The 24,402-nt window shown below is 29.6% G+C and overlaps 1 long non-coding RNA gene across 1 annotated transcript; it reads right to left on the reverse strand.

The window, feature by feature from the left end:
• Positions 1-18,512: 18,512 nt before the first annotated feature.
• LOC129309364 (uncharacterized) lies at positions 18,513-18,919 on the reverse strand. The gene is made up of 2 exons (XR_008592906.1): positions 18,780-18,919; positions 18,513-18,682 (listed from the first exon to the last, which is right to left on the reverse strand). It is a non-coding gene; the product is annotated as an uncharacterized LOC129309364 (long non-coding RNA).
• Positions 18,920-24,402: the final 5,483 nt, after the last annotated feature.

Raw genomic sequence — 24,402 nt, forward strand, 5'->3', positions numbered from 1 at the left:
TCAATCTTCAAATTAGTCCTTGTAATTCGAACTCTAAGAAGATAATTTTCTCTAAAATTTGTGCGCACAAAAATTTATTGGATAAATTAGTCAAAAAAAAAATCTTATGTCTAAAAAGTATTGACCAAATTTTTGAAAATTTGGGAGTACAATAGGTTTACATTAATATATAAGGAGTTTATCATTAAAAATTTATAAGAGATTTAGCATTGATATACAACAGTATATCATTGACAAATATAATAAATTAGTTATAATATAAAATATAATAAATGTTGGGTTATTTGTTTAGTTTGATCTATAACATAGACTATATTTGCAAAAGCCCCAAATTCATTCTACTGATCAGTGAACCTCATACTCCCTCTATTTTTAAATATAAGAGCAAATTTTAACTAACTCATGTATCAAAATATTTTAACTAATTCATATACACACCATCTGGTTCTTATTATTGGGCATCTTCAAGAATGATCCCTTTTATTCTTAATATAAGACATATGGAAATTTATTTATTACCATTTTTTAATTTTACCCAATTATAAATTCAATTTTATAGTTCATTGTATACCATGCATCTATCTCTTGTCCAATTTTTAATAGGGTTAAAGTTAGAAATTTTTCATTTTAGGATATATTATTTAATTATCATTTATTTGTTCCAAATATCCAATAAAGTAGTTGAAACCACCTAATAATAAGGATCAAAGGGATTGTATATTTCAAGAAAGTTGATTAATCCTAATAATTAGATTTGAAATTGAAATGTTTGTACTAAAATACTTTGTAATTAATAATTATTTTTATCTAATTCAATGCTACGAGCTAGGGACAATTTTTGAAAAAAATAATAAATACTTCTTAAAATTTATAATTTTATTTATAAAAATAAAATATATAATAATTTCTCTGATAATAGAAAGAAGGAAAGAAAAAGGGAGGGAGCGTATGCCTGTGTGTTTGTACGTACGACGTCCCGGCCAACATCTAACCGCGCGTGTAAGAAGCGTGCATACAGTAAAATCCAAAGATGAGAAGACATAAATTAATCCCAAAATCTAATTTGGACATGTAATAAATATTAATATGAATTATAATTAATATCAAAATACACAAAATAAATGTTGCTAATGTCTAATACTTATTTAATTTGTATTGCTTAATAACCAATAAAGGCTGGGTTTAGTGAAAGGCACCAATTCCTCGCGACATGATAGACTAATTAATGTTCAAATTTTTATTGGGAGATGTGTTCATATTTAATTTATGATTGCACCTCAAACATGATTGTTACATATAAGAAAAAGGCAAAGAAAAAAAAAGACAAAGAAAATGTTGACTTTGGTATATACAAAAAAAAAAGATTATGATCTATGGAACATATTCGTACATATATCAACAACAACAACAACAAGCCTTTATCCCATTAGGTGGGATCAGCTACATAGATTGCAAGACGCCATTGTGCTCTATCATTTATCAAGTTTTTAGGAATATTATTAATTAAGAGATCGTGTTTAACAGCTTCCAAGAGTGTTCTTTTAGGCCTTCCTCTACCCCTCTTAACAGGACTCAAAGTTATATGTTCTACTCTTTTCACTGGTGCCTCTCGCGGTCTTCTTTGTACATGTCCAAACCACCTCAAATGATTTTTTATCATTTTGTTCTCAATAGGTGCTACCCTCACTTTTTACGCACATGCTCATTTTCAAATTTTATCTTTACGTGTATGTTCGCACATCCACCGTAACATTCTCATCTCTACTACTCCAACTTTATGCTCTTGCTGTCTCGTTAGAACCCAGTATTCACTACTATATAACATAGCTGGTTTGATAGCAGTACAATAAAACTTTTCTTTAAGTTTATTAGGCACCTTACGGTCGCAAATAACTCTTTTAGCTTTTCTCCAATTAAACCACCTAACTTGAATCCTATGTGAAATATCCTCACTAATTTCGCCATCGTTTTCGTACATATATCGCAAATTGCAAATGCAACAGTCAATATGTAGGAACCAATTTGTGTATTATTAGAGAGATAATTGACTTCTAATTTTTGTAACAGATCTTTGTCTCTTACCCAAAGGATTTTTTTTAACACAGGGCCATGGAAAAATTGTGCGAGGAACAAAAAGTCAGGTCATATAAGAAACTATTAGGTCTCTGCATCTTGGGGGGGTCATTGTAAATAATAATATCAAAGTTGTCTCTAGGTGCCTAATAAGCAAAAAGATCAACACACCTATTCACTTTTCTAAATACATGGTCATACGTGATAATCCAGTCTCTTATGGCAAAATCTCTAATTTTGTTAATGATCTCAAAGAAGGGGTGATTCTTGAAGAAATTGTATTGGATGAGCAACAAAGCTTCTAAAGAATTAGAGAAGATGTGAATTCTAGTGAGTTTAGCATTCCAACAAAGCTTCATTCCCTCCAAAATATCCAAGATTTTAGAAGTTGTTCTTGGATGATATCCAAGATATTTGGAGAAGCCCTTGATCCAATTCCCTTGATTGTCATGTATGAGGCCTCTATAAGCAGCAGCCCCATTGATATCATCTGAACCATTGATGTTAAGTTAGACCCAACCTACATTAGGGGGTCCAATTAGTTTTAAACCATTTAGTTGTAGGCTAAAGTTTAAGGTCATTTAGGATTTATTGGGTAGAGCAAAAAGCAATATCAATTTCTTTATGATCATCTTCGGAGAATATTAAGCTACATTTGCTTTTCCATGTGTTCCAAGAGACTTGAGTGAAGAGTCTTTGCCAAGGTGTTCTTCTTGTTTTTGAGTTCCTGGCATTATTTTTTACATTCCAAATTATCCAATCCTGTACAAGTAGAGAGAAGAAAGTGTTAATCTTAGAAGGATTAATTATTTTCAACCATACTTCTCTAGCTTTTTTGCAATCACGCAAGATGTCAATAGAAGAGTCAAAAACGTTACAACTAAAAGGGAAAATATGTTGATGAGGTCTACTCCCATTGTTTTTAATGAATTTGGATTGGAGTCCGTCCTAAACAACTTTCCATAGAAAGTATTTAATCTTCTCGTAGGTGGGCCATTTCTAAATTCTCAACCAAATATCAGAGTTTGTGTAATGGTCTTGATTTTTATTTACTCTATATGTAAATTTTATAGAAAAGTTGCCATCATTATATGGCCTCTAATAACTAACATCTTCATCACTAAGAGGATTAGGAGGCTAAACGAGAGATATGATATTGATCACTTCATGGTGCAAGTATCGTTTTAATTGTTTGAAGTTCCACCCTCCCGTGCTCATGTAGAAATCAAAAGCTCTTGCATGGAGGACATAATTAGCTTTAGGATAAGCATAATTTATAAGGGTTCCAGGAGAGGGGACCACTTGTCGTACCAAAAAGAAATTTGGTTGCCTTTATTGACTTTTCATCCCATGTGAGTCATCAAATTATCCCAAATTTTGCAAATTCTACGCCAAGTGTAGGATGAAGTAGTGTGGTTTTGAACCATAGGAATGATAGGTTAGGTACACTTGTATTTATCCTGTAGGATACAAAGCCAAAGACAGTTTGGTTTAATGATGAGACCTCAGCAGAGCTTCATAATAAAAGCTATATTTTGACTTTTAATCTTCTTGAAACTAGGTCCCCAAGCTTTTTTCTCCATAGTGACATTGTCCCAAGATAGAAGATGGGATTTTTTACCTAGAGGATTTCAAGTCCCACAATTACCTCAATCTGAATCTTGTCGGATGTAATTTTTTTTAATCTAAATTGTAAGACATTTTTTCCCATCTAAACTTAGTTCAAAATGTAGAATATTTGATACTTTTCAAAATTATTTTTTTAAAATTTCCATATATTAATTAATGTGGATGTGAGAAATATATATAATATGACTAAATACTTCTCACTTTTTAATTATAATAATAAAGGATTTAAGGACAAAATGAGAAACACATGATATTTATCCTCACGAATTTCTATGGCCCTAAAGTTTCTTAAGGTTATATTTGGATGAGTGGATTTGGGTTGAGAATTTAAATTTAAAATTTCATATTTAAAATTCATACATTCTAAATATTTTGTTTGGATGATATAAAAAATTTTAAATTGTAATATTAAAATTATTTGTTTAGATCTTAAATAAAATTTAAATTTAAATTTAAATTTAAAGGCAACTTGAATGAGATATAAAAAAAATTATTCTTGACAGAGAGAATCTCTCATATCAAGGAAGCTTATTCTTTATACTTTTGGAAAAAAATTGAGAGGCACAAAAACCTTGCCTACATCATTTAATTAGAAAAAATAACTTTTTTTGGACAGTCGTGACCATCATACTTGGATGGTCTTATACAAATATTTGTTCTTCATTAAAATTACAAAACCATCCTTAATAAAGATGCTAAACTTGGTTGGGCAGACCCGTCGCATCATGTTCATGTACAGATAATAGAATTGCTGGGTCCTTTAAATACGTTTTAAATTTAGTAGCTTTTGGATATTGACATTTGACTCGACTTAAAGCTAGGGGCCTGGTAATTTCACATACGTTTTAAATTCATGTACAAATTTAGTCCCAACTTCCTTTTCATAAAGTTATTGCAAAATTAATTACCAACCTTTCGCTGTTGGATATTGACATTTGACTCGACTTAAAGCTAAGGGCCAGCTATATAATTCACTTTATGATCCGTAAAGAAAACTATTTTCCATTAATATTTGGTAATTAATCATTTCAGATATTAGATTCTGAGTCCTCAGAAATCATGATCGTCTTTACTTAACATTTTATAATTCTTAAATGTAAGAATAAAAGGATAAACTTAATTAACTTTGTTCAACTATTTATTGATTAACAACGACTTTAATTTATCAAATTCTTTGCACTGAAAAAAAAAGAAAAATCACATATAATGAAATCTTGTGGGGAAGAAATTAAGTTTACTTATATATCCAACCCTGCAAGAACTGAGCTGCACGAGCAAGGGGACTAAAACAGAGGATCAACCAAACACGATCGAGGAGACATAAATCCTAGGACGCGAGATAATTTATTAGCGCATTTGGAAGTGTTTTCAGAATTTCAAGACATGCTTTAACTCATCTAAACTTTTAGTATGTGATTAAAAAGAAGAAAAGACATTGAAATTAAGACATGCATATGCATGATATATAATACATGTCTTATGGACGCGATGGACGCGATGGAGACGGATCCACCGGTGGACGTGGAAAACGTGGCTTTTCACCACTCGCTGTCCTTTTGGTTACAGCTGCGTAAATAATATATAAATTATTAGTGATTATTGTTACAACGTGTAATGTCTCAAAATCTTGATTCAAACCAATTACCAATCAATATCAATATAAATGTTAAATTTATGACAAAATATAAATAGTATGACTATTTTTTTAAAGTTGCGTAATGCACGGATAATTAACTAGTTATCTCGAAAACATGATAACTTTAATCAAAATATACAAAATGAAAGGGTGTAACCAAATTCACCCATTCTAAGTTCAGCTACACTCGTGATTATAAGGCATGCATAAGCACAAATGCTTACGCTAAAATGACTTCAAGCAAAGTGGAAAGAGTTGACCAAAAAAACACGTACGTCCTATTTATGTGTCTATTTCACCATTTTCACTTGAAAAGTATTGTTGGAAATCCAAATTTTGTGATACATACTTACACATGCGATAATACAGATAGATAAATAGATTAGTTATAGGTGGTTACACACCAACACGTGCATGGGTGTGCAGCGTGAAAAGGGTAGTTCAAATAAGTAGAAGTATCAAAAAGCGGTAAAGAGAAGAAGACACAGCCATGGGTCTCTATTCTTCTTCTTGGAAATGCCAATGCTAACTATATGTAGCTATTAGCTTCGCCAGGTTCAATTTATAGATGTTAGTACATACTACACAGGATTCAACTAGTACTCGGATTTTAATAATCAATCAACTAATGAACTTATTTTCAAACTTTTTTTATAATACGTTTTTTCAAACATATAATTTCGCGGAAACTCATTCAGAGTAAGCAACACGCAATTAGAGTCACAACATATATATATATATATATATATATATATATACTGACGTACCAATATTTGGCCTGCTTCACTTTTGACCCAATCAAAAACTTCTCGCCCTAAGAAAAGCCTCCAAACTGACAAAGACAATTTTAATAACTAATTACTCTTAATTGCTCTCCTTGCTATGAGCACATTTTAATGATTTAATACAAATTATTAAATTCAGTCACTAGAATATTTTTTATTTTAGACAACAGTTTTGATTGCAACAGTTTTAAAAGTATTGTTTAATGTGAATGTAAGTAACAGTTTTTTGTGTGTTACTATTGATCCCTACTTTAAGAAACAAACCAAATATTTAGTAATGTTTGAAAATTGTTCTCTAAAGTAGAATAGGTAACAGTTTTCAAGTGTTGAAATAAAATTTTTAAATAAACAACATAAAAACTGTTACTTATTAAAGAACTTTTTTCGCAACATTTTAAAATTGTTCTTTACATTGCAGTGTTGCTGGTTTCTGGCCTTGTTTTGTGTGCTTTTGTCGTTTCAGGAATCCATTCTAGCTGGGTGGTTCAAGAAGGAGTGGCTACTTTCAAGTTTCCATTGTTGTTTCAAAACCAATGGTTTATCAATTCCTACGGGAATCAACCTCTATCAACTCCTTTAGGAGTTTGAATGACATGAGGTTTAGAAGCATGTACAACACACTAACTCATAGCGGGTTCTCTTTCAAGGCAATTGGTTCTTCCAGGATCAGCTTGCCGGATGGCTTATTCTTTGTTGTTGTTGTTTTTCCAGTTTGGGCTACTCTCTCGTTTGTCTTTTGTTTCAAATTTCTGTGTTGTTTTTAGTTTCCTGAGCTTGAGAGAATAGTAACACTATTCTTTCTTGGGCTTTTATGTTTGTAATCTTTTTCCTTAGTTTTCAATAAAGTTTGCTTCCCTTGAAAAAAAAATCTCTCTCATGTAATTCTTTACTTTCTACTCATTGAAAATTGTAAAAGGGTAAAAAAAAAAAGTCAAGGTACGATGATAAAAAAGTCTACGGAAGTATTTAGGCAATAATAAAACCTCAATTACCTCGAGTTTAGGCAGACTTACAACCTACTAGATCCTTATAGTTTTTAGAAAGCACAGAGATAATGAAGAGAGTGAAAAGAGAGAACGGAGATAATGGAGTGAAAACTCTCGTGTTGTATTGGTTATCGATTGATCTATTTATATGGACCATATTAGTAACCACCTTAATAAATAAATAAATAAATAAATAAATCTCTGATTATCCTTGACTCAGTCAATTAAAAGATAGAGAATAAGTTATGACTATAGGGGTTGTAGCTTGGGCCTTTACCCATTTAGTTCACTTAGTCCCTTGTGTGGTCTATCTATCATAGTTCATATAAAATCATAAAGATTAATCTATCTAAGTTTATTAATTAATTCAAATTCATAAATATTTGTAAATATTCCAACACATATAACTAGAATTTAAAGGAATTTAAAGTTACAAAAAAGTTATAATAAAACATGGACCAAATACTTTTATGAATATATCTAGATAAAAAGATCTAATTCAAATTGAAATCTTTATATATCTAAACACGCTCCTTCTGGACCACAATATAAGTTGCTTTCTAAAAATATCTCTTGGTTTAAAATATAAAGCATTGAGTAAATCTTATGTTTTTTTTTTTTACCATTTACACCTTTGTATTTTTATATTTCTTATCTTTAAATGCTTCATATTTAAAGATTATGCGCATGTTACTAGGAAAACTCAAGGACATACATGTCAAGATAGAGACATTTTTTTTAATAAAATAAAATTTTAACTAATATTTTTTATAAAATGTAAATTAATTACCTATAGCATATATTGTAATTCGGACGAAGTATATAGTTGTCAACCGTTGTTACATGGTACATTACAATATTTGGGTTGGAACGTATGAGAGCAATATTTGATTGTTAATTAATTAATTGTGTTTTCTTACGTTTCTCTAGTCACGCGTATATCGAAAAACTTCAGTAATCCTTGAAAATCATAATTGCGGTAAAACTTCGATATGTTGACGGAGTATGCTCACACCACATCGATGCGGACTTGCGATGGAGACATCACTCACATAAAAACACATAATTGAAGACAAACATCGTCTATGTCAACGTTGTGATTCTACTGCTCTCGCCACGTCTTCACTTGGACTTTAATTTACATTCACTCTACAGTTTTCCTTACTTTTTGTTAAGTTATTACAAAATTAATTAATGACTTTGACTGAACTTATGTGTAATTATCAACCTTCCACACTTTATGATCCGTAAAGATTAATATTTTCCATTAATAGTTGGTAATTAATCATTTCAGATATTAGATTCTGAGTCATCAAAGGTGCAGAAATCATGATCTTCTTTATTTAATTAAAATTCTTTGCACTGAAAGAATAAAAGAAGGATAACCTCAACTTTTTCAACTGTTAATTGATTAATAACCACTACTCCCTTCATCTCAAATTATAAAACACTTTTAAAGGAGCTTTTTTGTCTAAAAATATAAGACACTTTAAGTAGATAAATGTTTCATTAAATGTATCAATTTTAATATTATCTTTTTTCTCTCTATAATTAATTTTCATTATTTTTTGTTTCAATATATTAAATGATGAGTATTTTAGGAAGTTTATATTTTTGTTTTGAAAGATAAGGTTATTAAGTGTATTTAATAAGGTTTATTGGTATGTAAGATTTTATTTAAAAATGTTTTATAATTTGAGACGGAGGGAATATAATTTATCTAATTCTTTGCACTGAAAAAAAGAAAACGAAAATTCACATATAATGAAATATTACGGCAAAAAATTAAGTTCACATATATCCCAAGAACTGAGCTGGAGCAGGAAGGGGGGAAAACAGAGGATCAACCAAACACTATCGAGGAGACATAAATTAAGTTTACTAAAATTAAGGAATAATAGACACGAGATAATTTATAAGTACATTTGGAATGTTTTCAGAATTTTAAGACATGCTTTAACATAACTCACCTAAACTTTTATGATTACAAAGAAGAAAATACAATGAAAGACATGCACATGCATATGCATGATAATACATATCTTATGGATGTGATGGTCCTGATGGACGCGATGGAGGCGGTTCCACCGGAGGATGTGGAGGACGTGGCATTTCACCACTCGCTGTCCTTATGGTTGTAGCTGCGTAAATAATATATAAATTATAAATTATTGGTGATTATAATTATACAACATGTACTCTTTCAAAATCTTGATTCAAACAAATTACCAATCAATATCAATATAAATGTTAAATTCATGACAAATTATAAATAGTATGACTACTTTTAAAATTGTGTAATGCATAGATAATTAACAAGTTATCTCGAAAACATGATACCTTTAATCAAAATATACAAAATCAAAGGGATATTAACCAAATTTAGCCATTCTAAATTAAATTAATGCATGCATAGGCACAAATGCTTAAACTAAAATGACTTCAAGCAAAGTGAAAAGAGATTGACCCAAAAAAACAAGTACGTCCTATTTATGTGTCTATTTTCACCATTTTCACTTGAAAGTATTACTAGAAATCCAAATTTTGTGACACATACTTACATATAGTGATAATACAGATAGATAAATAGATAGATATAGATGGATACACACCTACACGTGCATGGGTGCGCTGTGTGAAAAGAGTACTACACATAAGTAGAAGTATCAGAAAACGGTAAAGAGAAGAAGACACAGCCATGGATCTCTATTCTTCTTCTTGGATATGCCAATGCTAACTATATGTAGCTATTAGCTTGGCCAGGTTCAAATTTATAGATGTTAGCATATACTACACAGGATTCAACTTGTACGATTGGATTTGAATAATCAATCAACTAATGCACTTATTTTCAAACCTTTATTTTATAATACATTTTTAATTTCAAACATATAATGTCGCGGAAACTCATTCACAATAAGTAACACGCTAAGAGACAACACATATAAATATAACTGACGTATATATACCAAGAAAAATAAAATACCAATATTTGACCTTCTTCACTTTTGACCCAATCAAATACTTCTTACCCTAAGAAAGCCTCGAAATTGACCAAGACAATTTTAATGACTAATTACTCTTAATTCCTCTCCTTGCTATACACTACAAAAAAAAAATTGATTTTCAGCAGTAACAAAGTCAAAAAGTCGCCGCTGAAAATTTTCAGCGGCGACAAAAAGTCGCTAAAATGTCACCGCTAAAGCTTTTGTCGCTGATTTAATTTGCAGCAACAATAAAAGTCGCCGCTAAAAGTTAATAATCGGCGACGACAAATGTCGCCGCAGAAAAAAAAAATTGTTGCTACTGAAAGTTGAAAATTGACAGTGACATTTTGTCACCGCAAAAATCACACATTGCTGAATGTTAAGTATCAGTGGCGACATTTGTTGTTGCGGAAGCTACCAATTAGCAGCGACTTTTTTGTCGTCGATGAAAAGTAATGTTGGTTCACTTACACACATGGCACCACATCACCGTCCATGTGGCGCCATGTCACCCTCCACATAGGGCCCCACCTCGCACCACGTGGTGCCATGTCATCCTCCACGTGTTGCCCCCACCTCACGCCACGTGGCATTATGTCACTCTCCATGTGTCACGCTCACCACATACTACGTGGTGCCCCACCTCACACCACGTGGCGCCATGTCACCCTCCACATAGAGCCCACCTCGCACCACGTGGCGCCATGTCACCCTCCACGTGTTTTCTCACCACATGCCACCTGTCATCATGTCACCATTCATTTTGAAAGTTGTCTCCTCCAAAGTTTGAACCTATGATCTCCTCCTTTTGTGTCCAACAATTTTGCCACTGAGTTAGAATGAATTTGTAGTCGATTATTGCATAATTAAATATATATACACACATATATTATTAAATTATACAAACACACATATATATTAAATATTATAAAATATCAATACTATCCTTAAATACTTCAATTTAATTCTTTTAATTTATAAAATTACAAATTATATTATTTATTTTGTTTAAAGTAAACTATAAATATAATTGATACAATATCATTTGTATTATTTATTTTAATTTTTTTTATTTCTTGAGGTTGTTGTATTATTTATTTTAATATTCATATTTATAATTATAATATAAAAAAATCTAAGAATAAATAGTAAAAATACTGATGATTATATATTAGTTTATAATTATTTATGTTTCTAAACTAGCATCAAGCTTTAAAGTTATTGGTGTTAAATGTAGAATTTAAATTAAAAAATTAGATTAAATGAAATATCATTCTATGAATGAATAAATTTAAGTATCACATGTTTAATTATTATAAACAAGTAATGTTATTGACTTTTATATTGATCCGATGACTTATGCTTTCTCTCTCTTGTCTTCTATCTTGAATATTTAAGATTTTTTACTTCTTAGTTATAATTTTAAATTTAATTTGTTTTAGTTATTAATTAGTCAAAAAATATATATTAAAAATTTCATGCTTATTTTAACCATTAAACATCTCAAATGGATTTTAAATAAAATTATCCAAACAAATTTTAGTTTATCTAATAGACTTTTAAAAAAAAACATATTCAAACATAAATTATATTACATTTATTGACTTTTCTTCTAACCTTAGTTTGCTAACCTCGGTTGAATCTTAACCTTATTTGTAGATTTTTTAATACAAACACACACGTAAAATAATATGGATTGGCTTAATTCTTTACTTTAGCTCATTAGCATTAAATAATACCTTAACCTTATCTTAAAGTTATAATTTAACCATAGAATATATTAAATAAAAACTCATTATGTTATTTTATATATTCATTATAAAATTACAATAATACAAAAAAATTAATATCTTAAAATGTTAAATATTAGATAAATAAAAAAATTATGATGATAATACAAAATCAAACTTTCAACGGTGACATTTAAAGTTGCCGCTAAAAGTCTCATTTTCAGGGGCAACACTAAAAAGTGACCGCTAAAACTTACAAGATAACTTTTAAAAAAATTATAATATATTTTAAAATATGTTGACAATTAATAACGACACTAAAAAGTCACCGCTAAAACTTAAAATATAACTTTAAAAAAAATTATAACATATTTTAAAATATGTTGAAAATCAGCGACGACACTAAAAAGTCGTCGCTGAAACTTACAACATAAGTTTTTTTAAAAAATTATAATATATTTTAAAATATATTGACAATTAGCAGTGACACTAAAAAGTCACCGCTGAAACTTACAGCATGACTTTTAAAAAAAATTATAACATATTTTAAAATATGTTGACAATCAGCGGTGATACTAAAAGTCGCCGTTGATTCTCAACTTTTAGTGGCGACTTTTATGTCACTGCTGAAACTTACAACATAATTTTTTTAAAAAAATTATAAAATATTTTAAAATATGTTGACAATCAACGGTGACACCAAAAAGTCACCGCTGATTCTCAATGTCGCCACTGAAAGTCTGATAATCAGCGGTGATTATATCTTGTCACTGCAAAAAGTCACTATTTCAACGGCGACTTCAAATGTCACCGCAGAAAGTCACACTTTCAGCGGTGACTTTTACTGTCGCCGCTGAAGGTTGAGAATCAGTGGCAACTTTCTAGTGTTGCTGTTGAAAGTCATTTTTTTTGTAGTGCTATGAGCATATTTTAACAGTTTAATTGAAATTATGAAATTCTGTTAAACTTAATTAACATCTTTAAATTTGTTATAATCTATCCAACAAAATTCCAAATTATCCTCAATGAAATTAATTAAATGTGTAAATTTAATGTTTTAGGAAATTTAATTTAAGGTGTGTCAAAACTAAGGACATTTAAGAAAAATATAATTGATGCTTTGAACAACTTGCAAAAAGTCCTATAATAAGGGAAGGATCATTAAGAAAGATCCTGAGATCTTATAGTAACAGGGACAAGAGGTATTGGGTAGTTTATATACCATACTTGGGAGTGAATTCTTTAAAGTTAATATGCGCATGTGAATTTTATGATTTTTTTAAGAAAAAGGGAAGATTTTATGTTTTATAAAAAATAATAAAATGTGAAAAATATTAAAAAAGAAAAACTTGACGAAAATTCATGGATCTCAAATTCAAAAGATTTGTTTATACTATTCTTAACCAATTTCAAAACCATAGCCTTTGGTCAAAGTACAGTTGAATTGAATTCTCATTAAGAAGCCGCGCATATGATGATATAACATTTGATACAATCTGAACATTGAAATGCCCAAGTTTTTATAGAACTTTTTGGGGAAAAAGAATCTGATCGGTTGGAATATTTTGAATTCAGTTTGTATAATGAAGTTTAGTGTTCTCTTATATAAAAGTGACAAAAGTTGGACTTAGATATTTCAGATGAGATAGATACTCCCCATGTATTATGTAATATAACATAAACTGGATTTGAATGCTTAACTATAAAATCAGTGAAAAAAAAATTATATCGATCAATTATATTGAGCTTATATGCATTTGTTTATTATTATTATTATTATTATTATTTTGCCTCCTACAAGCATGATTTAACTGGATGAAACTCACATCAAATTCATACGAACCCTGAAGGCAATACGCTTCCACAGGGTATAGACATGTTATATGTGCATCGCACGGAATCCGAAAAAGTAGTTCTATTAATAATGATTATAGCTTGTGAATGATATGATTTGATACACATATTTTATTTTATATATATATATATATATATATATTGATAAATTGATAATGATGTATTGAAATAGTATATTGATTTAATTTGTGTATATAAAATCATCTGATTTCAGCAGCAAACGATTAAATTACTTTTTAAAATATTTTATTTTTCTTTTGAATATTTCGTCACTTCTCCTCCCTTCATTATTTAGTATCCCTGTCTTCAATCAAATGAAAAATACTCTTTTCGTTAATATCACATATGGTTTGTTTCTATTATTTAGTTTGAATTCAATGCAAAATGACTACTGTGTTATTAGATATATGTATATATTTATTTATTGTTACTCGTGATTAGGGTTCTAATTAGTACTTGATGACTCTAATAATTGTTTATTAAGAATTTTATTTAATTGTGGGAGTGATCATCTGTGTGTGTGTACATATACATATATCATTTTTAGCACAAATTTCACTCTTGGAACATTGTTTACAGGGAAAAAGAGAAAGAACACACACCACACAAAGCATTTGGACAACTAAAGCTTGGCCTCTATCATTAAATTTATACAAGCCAAATTTGAATGGAAACTATGCTTCACTTACATAAAATAAAAGAGTTAAAATATAGTTTTGATCCTCTAATTTTATATAAGATTTCAATTTAATTTTTTAATTTTGTAAAGTATATTTTCAGTCATTTAACCCTAACACTGTTAATTTAAATAATTATTTTCTATGTAATCATTGTTATTTTTAATCATCCACCAACAAGTGTCTCACATTAGTCAGCAGGATTCAAATCTTCACCCTTGTGGGGTAAAGGCCGAATCCTTGACCAACTACACCACACTTCGTTGGCAACCAATGAGACATATTGGGTCAGTGTTTACGTACTGGGATATTCAACATGTTAACATGACATTTCCATGTGTTCTCTCATCTATTGTCCAGCGGTTGCTCTTCATTCTCAACAATATCAACTCTCAAGAGTCAAGACGTTAATGGATATGAATTTAAATTATGATATATATATATATATATATAGAGGCAACTGCGAGCAGGATATCATTTAAGTTATCTTATTCACATCTCTAATTTCCATAAAATATTACAAACTATTTCTAGTAAACTAATAATGACAATTAATAACGTTTTATTGATCACCTATATATCTATTGTTTGAGATGAAAAATGTCACTGCCAGTACTTGATATTCTAAATAATTAAGGAAATTATGCATTGCTTCTGGAACATGATTGTTTATTCTCTTCAATCTGAAAATAAACTTTTACTTGGATGGTCGATTCGGTTTGCTTTTTGGATTCCACCCTTCGTGATTTTTCCCCCTTCATTGCCCTTTCTATAATTCAATGCAAAACGACTATGTTTCATTATATTGTTAATTGTGATTTTTGTTCTTAGTTAGGACTGACGAAAAAAGATCAGATTGAAAAAGAACTAACATATATTTTTTGAATTTGTTAAGATAGGACGAAGTCAACTCAAACGGATTCATTTAGTCCACTATTCAGGGAGTTGAATTGGTCCATAACTTAATAATTTGTTGTACAGATGATAAGCCTTGTCGAAAGGCAACAAAAACTAGGGGCTTATTTGAAAACCTGTTTTAGGAATAATTTTTATTTTTCAGAACAAAAGACCAAAAAATATATTTGGTAACATATTTTTAAAAAGTGTTTTGGAGAGAAAAAAATAAAATATTATTCTAGAGAATACAAAAATGGAAATAACTTTTTTATGTTTTGGGATTATTGTTGTAGGGAACAAAAGAAAAATGAAAAAAACACATATTTTTATTTATTTTATTTTCAAAATATATTTTACAAAACACCAATTCTCAAAATAATAAAATAAAAATAGTTTTAAACAGCCCCTAGGTTACTCGAAAAATATTTGTAGCTTAAAGCATCAAGTATGAACCTAGGTCATTCTTGCTAGGAGATGGATTCCAAATTGTACATATTGAAACATGCAGAACAATAATCCTTAATTGCTTTGAATGAAAAGTGATTTGCAGCAAAAGTTGATGTATATGTTGATGGAGGATGCTCACACCAAATTAAAACGGGCTTGTGGTGGCAACATTATTGCTTGGCTAATAAGAGAAAATAGGGAGGAAAGAAAATGAGAGAACAGAAAAATGAGATGCGACAAAGAATATGGATGAGAGAAAATTTTTTAATTTTATATGAAAAATAATAACCTTATTATTGGTAAATATTTAGATATAACAAAACTTATGTTACCAATGAATAAAAAAAATTGTACAAAAACTAATGAAGTAAAAATATAGTTATTGTAAATTATTTATTTTATTTTTATTTTTATTTATAAAATTTTTAATTATATAATAATCTTAAAATTTTAAACTACAACCGCGTATAAGAATGAAAATAGAGGGAGGTAGGCAGCAGGAAATAAAAAATATTGATGAATAAATCTGAAAATAGATTTTTTTGCCAAAACCTCTCCATATTTGGAGAGAAAAATTGAAGACAAAAACACGCGAGTCTCACATGTTATTTTCATCTTAATTTTCTCTCTCTCCCATTTTTCTTTCCTTAGGCAAGTGAGGGGAAATGTAGTTTTTTCTGCCCTACTTTTCTCTCATAACAAGCATAGCATAAAATAAAACACATAATTAGAGACATTATCAATGTCAATGTTGGATCCAAATGTAAAAAAAAAAAATGCTTTATTTTGCTATCTAAAAAAAAGGCAAAAAAAGAAAGGAAATGCTGATTTTGGTATAAATGGGGAAAAAAATGATTCAGATCCGTGGAACATTTTCGTACATATATCGCAAACTGCAAAGGCAACAGCCAATACGTGGGAACAAATTTTTGTGTTATTAGAGAGATCATTGACTTCCAATTTTTGCAACAGATTTTGCAGAGCTTCCTCTCTTACCTAGAGGATTGCAAGTCCCACTATCTCGTCAATCTCAATCTTGTCAGATGTAATATTTTTTTTTAATCCAGATTGTAAGACATTTTTTCCATTTAAACTTAGTTCAAAATGTAGAATATCTAATACTTTTCAAAATTATTTTTTTTGAAATTTATCTTTGTATTAATTAATGTGGATGTGAGAAATATAATGTGGCCAGAGGCGGAACCAGCCTTAATAGTTAGGGGGCCAATTTTTGGAAAGCAGAAAATATATTGTTAATTTAAAATTTTTATTTTATAATTTAAAAATTTTAGATGACAAATTATATAATATCAGATGTACTTTTTAGAAAATTTTTGAAACATTTAAAATAAAATCATATAATATGCTTATGCTCTCTCAAGTTCCTTTATTATAAAGTACCTTCCAAAAATAAAAGCAGGTCTAAATTATAAGATGTCCTATTAGGATAGTAAATGATGCTCATTTTTTTGTAAAATAGTTTTAAAAATAAAAAATATAATAATTTTTCTTAATCTACATGAAAATTTTTTGAAAAGTATATCTTTGAACCACAATACAAAATTTATTTTAGAAACCTTGCCTAATTCAAAATATATGGTATAAGGTAATTTTTTTGAATTGTTTTTTCAGCTATACTTCTACATCATTTATTACTCTGTTTGAAAAAAAATATGCATGGAGATTTTAATTATCATTATTAAGACACTTATATAAAATATATAATGAGAATATAATTAAAAAGATATACGATATTTTAAGAGATTAAGATTTTATCTAACTTTTTTTAAAACAATGAAATAGTTACTACTGCAGTATGTTATAGTCTAAATAGAATATATATATATATATATATATATTGTATATAGTAAGACATTATTTTAATTGGGCGTTATTGTGGAGAGTGTGTGTGCGTGAGCCTTATGTGAGAATGGAATGAGGGGGGTATTCAAAGAAAGTCTCCTGGGTCGCCCCCCTTGCGGAGCACAGTTCCGTCCTTGAATGTGACTAAATAATTCTTCTCCCTTTTTATAATAAAGGATTAAAAGATAAAATGAGAAAGACACGATATTTATCCTCAAGAACTTCTGTTGTAAAACCTTACAATTCTTTAAGATTGTGTTTAGATGGATAAATTTAAGTTGAAAATTTGAATTTAAAATCTCGTATTTAAAATTTCATATTCAAAATTTATAAAATCTAAATTCTTTGTTTAGATAATATAAAACATTTTAAATTATAATATTAAATTTTTTTTGAATCTTAAATAAAATTTAAAATTTAAAATTTTATGTTTAAGCAACTTGGACGATATACAAAAAAATTATTCTTGATAGAAAGAATCCCTCATATCAAGGAAGCTTATTCTTTATACTTATAAAAAAAAATGGAAAGGCACAAAAACCTTGCATCCATCATTTAATTAGAAAAATAACTCTTTTTGGACTGACGTGATCATCATGCTTGGATGGTCTTATAGGAATATTTGTTCTTCATTAAAATTACAAAACCATCCTTCATAAAGATGCTAAACTTGGTTGGGCAGGCCCGTCGCATCATATTCATGTGCAGATAATGGAATTGCTGGGTCCTCCCCTGGTTGGGTCCTTTTAAATGCGTTTTAAATTTCATATACAATCGTTAGAAATGTTTTTGCACGTCTCATAAACTTCATTCCGCACGCCTTCTCGTTCATCTAATTCAATTTGTATGTGTTCGATGAAATTACTTCAGAAAACCAGAGGCGATTACAACTAGTACTTACGCAAGCATTACTCAAAAAAAAAACAAAGAAAGAAAAAAAGAGTAAAATAAACATGAAGGAATGACTTGTATAATAACGTAACGGCAGATTTATTTCAGTTCATATAAAGAAATAAAATATAAAATCGATTAGTCGCCATGACCCGGAGCGTCAGGAGGGGAACCGCGGGGTGCAGGAGGAGAGCTCGGCAAATTACCCAGTTTCCTCATCTTCATATCTGCAAATTAAAAACATCACCACACACATTCATTTAATTGAAAATTCCAGTTTCTTTAATTTATTCCTTTGAAAATCCCAAATATTATACAGCGTACATGTATAGTAATCTGTTGTGATGTGAGAGAGAAACAAAAAGCAAATCTGAAGCAGCTTGGGTGGTGACTGGAATGGATGCAGAAGTGAAGACAATGAATAATAATATCACACAACGCAAAACAAAAGACATGCCCTTGTTCATCTCCATCTCCTTCTCTCTTCAATCCTCATCGTCGCACCAATTCATTCAAGCCTTTTTATAGTTTAGTCGTTGTGTTAAAGTCGTCAGTCAGCACAATTTGGTCACCACACGTCAAACACAGGGTTCAAAGTTTCAAAGATCGCCCTAAATATGAAACCGAGTATGCAAAGAAAGACTTCAGTAATTAATCCTTGAAAATCATGATTGCAGCAAAACTTTGATATGTTGATGGATTAAGCTCACACCGCATCCACGTGGACTTGCGATGGAAACATCACTCACATAAAACACAAGATTGAAGATTCAAATGCTCACGCCGCGTTTTCACTTTGACTTTAATTTACATTCACCCTATAGTTTGCAATCCTTTTTATAAAGTTATTGCAAAATTAATTACCAACCTTTCGCTGTTGGATATTGACATTTGACTCCACTTATAAGGGCCGGCTATAATTCACTTTATGATCCATGAAGATAACAATTTTCCATTAATATTTGATAATTAATCATTTTAGATATTAGATTCTGAGTCATCAAAGGTGCAGAAATCATGATCTTCTTTGATTAAAATTTTATAATTCTTAAATGCAAGAATAAAAGGATAAAAGGATAAACTTAATTAACTTTGTTCAACTATTTATTGATTAACAACGACTTTAATTTATCAAATTCTTTGCACTGAAAAAAACAGAAAAATGACAAATAATGAAATCTTATGGCGAAGAAATTAAGTTTACATATATATCCAACCCTGCAAGAACTGAGCTGCAGGAGCAAGGGGATCAAAAAAGAGGATCAACTAAACACGATCGAGGAGACATAAATCCTAGGACGCGAGATAATTTTTATAAGTACATTTGGAAGTGTTTTTAGAATTTACAGACATGCTTTAACGCACCTAAACTTTTAGTATAATACATGTCTCATGTTATGGATGTGATGGACGCGATGGAGGCGGCTCCACTGGTGGACTTGGAGGACGTGGCATTTCACCACTCGCTGTCCTTTTGGTTATAGCTGCATAAATATATAAATTATTAGTGATTATTGTTACAACGCGTACTGCCTTTCCTCTTTCAAAATCTTGATTCAAACAAATTACCTTGATTGATCAATCAGTATAATATTAATTAATTATCAATCAATATCAATATAAATGTTGAATTTATGACAAAATATAAGTAGTATGACTATTTTTAAAATTGTGTAATGCACGGATAATTAACTGGTTATCTTGAAGACATGATAACTTTAATCAAAATATACAAAATGAAAGGCAGTAACCAAATTCACCCATTCTAAATTCAGCTACATTCGTGATTATAATTCATGCATAAGCACAAATGCTTAAACTAGAATGACTTCAAGCAAAGTGAAAAGAGAGTTGACCTAAAAAAAAACGTACGTCCTATTTATGTGTCTATTTCACCATTTTCACTTGAAAGTATTGTTAAAAATCCAAATTTTGAGATACAACTTACACATAGTGATCATACAGATAGATAATATAGATAGTTATAGATGGTTACACACCTACACGTGCATGGGTGCGCTGCGTGAAAAGAGTAGTACAAATAAGTAGAAGTATCAGAAAACGGAAAAGAGAAGAAGATACAGCCATGGATCTCTATTCTTCTTCTTGGATATTCTAATGCTAACTATAGATAGCTATGAGCTTCCCTGGTTCAAATTTATAGATCTTAGTATATGTGTTACGCAGGATTCAACTTGTACTCGGATTTGAATAATCAATCAACTAATGCATTTATTTTCAAACTTTTTTTATAATACGTTTTTTCAAACATATAATTTCCCGGAAACTCATTCACAATAGGCAACACGCAATTACAGTCACAAACATAAATATAACGGACGTACCAATTTTTGACCTGCTTCACTTTTCACCCAATCAAATACTTCTCGCCCTAAGAAAGCCTCGAAACTGACAAAGACAATTTTAATTGCTATGAGCACATGTTAACGATTTAATACGAATTATTAAATTCAGTCACTAGGACATATTTTATTTTAGGCCATAATTTTAACTGCAACAATTCTAAAAGTGTTGTCTAATGTGAATATAAGTAATGGTTTTTTGTATGTCACTAGTGATCCCTACTTTAAGTAAGAAATTAAATATTTGGTAACATTTACAAACTGTCCTCTAAAGTAGAATGGGCAACAGTCTTCAAGTGTTAAAATAAAATTTTTATATAGGCAACATAAAAAACTGTTGCTTTTTATCACAACATTTTAAAATTGTTCCTTGTATTGCAGTGTTCCTGGTTTTTGGCTTTGTTTTTTGTGCTTTTGTTGTTTCAAGAATCCATTCTAGCCGGTTGCTTCAAGAAGGAGTGGCTGCTTTCAAGTTTCCATTGTTGTTTCAAAACCAATGGCTTATCAATTCCTACGGGAATCAACCTCTATCAACTCCTTTAGGAGTTTGAATGATATGACGTTTAGAAGCATTTGCAACACACTACCCATTCCGGGTTCTCTTTCAAGGCAATTGGTTCTTTCCATATCAGCTTGCCGGATGGATTCTTCTTCGTTGTTGTTGCTTTTTGTTTCACTGTTGTTCGTTTTTCCAGTTTGGGCTACTCTCTCGTTTGTCTTTTGTTTCAATTTTCTGTGTTGTTTTTAGTTTTGTGAGCTTGAGAGAATAGTAACATTATTATTCTTGGGCTTTCATGTTTGTAATCTTTTTCCTTAGTTTTTAATAAAGTTTGCTTCCTTTCAAAAAAAAAATTTACTCTCTCATGTAATTATTTACTTTCTACTCATTGAAAATTGTAAAAAGGTAAAAAAAAGTTGAGGCGCGATGATTAATTTATCCCGGTACATGACGTTACATACACATACACTAAAATTACTTATGGATTTTAAAATCATTGAATCCAACAATAATCGGATATGAAACCTTTGTTATCCTAGAAGTTCAAGACATATCAGTTGTCTCTCTATCTCGATCTCTCTAATCTTTATAAAACCTTATTTGCTACAAGCGATGCTGGGTGGCTCCTTGTTGGTGGCCTCTTGATTTTGTTCTTTTATGAACATATATAGCTTAACAGCTTACCACTTATTGCTCCAAAATTTTGGGGAACTTTGCCATTTTAACCTCTAGCTCGTACACTTCCATTGTTTTAGCTACATAATTATATATCCTTTATATGTAGTTAGCTGTCTTTTTTTTTCCGATTATTTTCTACCTTTCCAGAAACTTTAAAATTAATATCAAATATATATATATATATATAATTCCTTTAAGGTCTCTTAATTACTTTGAATTGCGCTTGGACTTAACAAATTTATTTCAATCAAATGACAAACGTTCTTTTGAGTATTGATTACCCGTTTCAGTCGTTTATAGCTTGTGGCTCCTGAAGGGCAATTAATTTAGGAGGTTGATCAAGAGCTTGAATTCATCAAAAGATTGAACTTCAATTTTTTTTAAATTAATCAATTCGTTTCTGCAATTTTGATTTAATTGCAACTCATTCTTTTAGTTTTAACTTAATCTAACTCAGTTTCTATAATTTTGACTCAGTTAGAACATAATCATATTGAACTTCAATTCATTATAATTTAGTTCTTATAAGTTTAACCATTTAAAACATCAATCCTTATGCTTCAAGAAAAAATTTTAGTTCTTATAATTTTATTTGTTTAATTTAGGGACCGACATTTTAAATGATTAAACGACTAAGTTTTACAGAGTTAAAATTTAAGGATTGATTTTAATCGAGTCAAAAGTTAAAATTATAGGAGTTAGTTAGTTGCATTGAGTCAAAATTCAAGGATCAAGTTTTAATTGAATCAAAATTAGAAGAATCAAATTATTAATTTTTTGTTAATTGATTGATTGATTGTGTTCCTTTACGTTTCTTTAGCGTCGAGCGCATGTATATTATTATTAAGCCAAGTAAACATAGAAAGACTTCAATAATCCTTTTTCTTTGGTATAAAAAAATTATTGGATTTAAAACCTCTAAAGTGTCATGAATTTATATGATTTTTTTTGCATTTTTTTCACAAAATTTTCTATCTCTTTCTTGAAAAGAAAAACTTCATGAACTTCACTTCAATAATCCTTTTTCTTTGGTATAAAAAAATTATTGGATTTAAAACCTCTAAAGTGTCATGAATTTATATGATTTTTTTTTTGCATTTTTTTCACAAAATTTTCTATCTCTTTCTTGAAAAGAAAAACTTCATGAAATTCACATATTCTCAATTTTAGAAGATCCAATCCAAAATTATTATCGTGTCAAAATTAAACTTTGATATGTTGAAGGAGTATGCTCACGCACGATTGACAGGACTTTGCTATAACATCACTAAAATAAAACACAAAATTGAAGTCAAGGGGTACATCGTCTACGTCAACGTGGTGATTCAAATGCTCGCACCACGGTTTCACTTGGACTTTAATTTACATTGAGTGTATGGTTTTCCTTCCTTTCTCTTTAAGTTGATGCAAAATTAAGGACGTCCTTGTCTAAATGAAGCGCTTTGAAAAAAAAAATTAATGCATTATATTAATCAGTTAATTATCTTGGTTCTTTCAAGGAACATATATCCCTGCTGGGAGACGGCCAAAAAAAAAAAGGCATATGTTAAGACCGGTTCAATCTGATGCCTGTTTTATTTATTTATTTATTTATTTTTACTTGAATCTTGTCATTTCTCCTAATTCTTTTCATTATCAAATATTGCATGGGTTGTTCCTGGGCTTGGTGAATCTCTTGAAACACAATTCACCTATTTTTTTTTTTAACAAAAAAAGTGATTGTTCCTAGAAATTTATTTGAGAATTTTCAAGGCTTGATTATAGAATAACAAGAGGAGGAGTCTCTCAAAAAAAAAAAAACATCTCCCACTTAGTTATCTTTTCTAATTAGTAAAGTGTAAGTACCTTTCATTATGGTGGATATGTTCCAAAACTATTGTGGATATGTTCCAAAACTATGGTGGATATTGATGCGTTCAATTTTGGTGCTCATCAGTTGTGTTCATCACCTGATGAGCAATCTGAAAAAATTTGGACGGTCCAAACTTATTATTTTTTATATTTTAATATATATTTATTAAATTATAAAATGTAAAATTTTAATAAATTTACTTTATCATCAATCTAAACAATATAAATTTAATCTAATAGTCAATTTATAAAATTTTTTAAAAAAATTGATATTAAATTAGATCACCTAGATTAAATTTATATTGACTAGATTGATAATAAAATATATTTATTAAAATTTTATAATTTTTTATAATAAATATTAAATAAAATTAAAAAAATAAATTTTATAAAATTTGAACCGTTCAGATTTGGTCTAGATGCTCATCTAATGATGAGCACAGTTGAGCATTGAAACCAAACTCAAATTTTGACAAGCTTAAAAGGCCTGTTATAATTCATGTTATGATCTGTATGCAAATATAAATATTATATATCCATTAACAGTTGGCAATTA

Source organism: Prosopis cineraria, unplaced genomic scaffold (genome assembly GCF_029017545.1).
Source record: "Prosopis cineraria cultivar Desert tree isolate PC_DT_omini unplaced genomic scaffold, ASM2901754v1 PC1, whole genome shotgun sequence".
In the NCBI taxonomy this organism is placed as follows: domain Eukaryota; kingdom Viridiplantae; phylum Streptophyta; class Magnoliopsida; order Fabales; family Fabaceae; genus Prosopis; species Prosopis cineraria.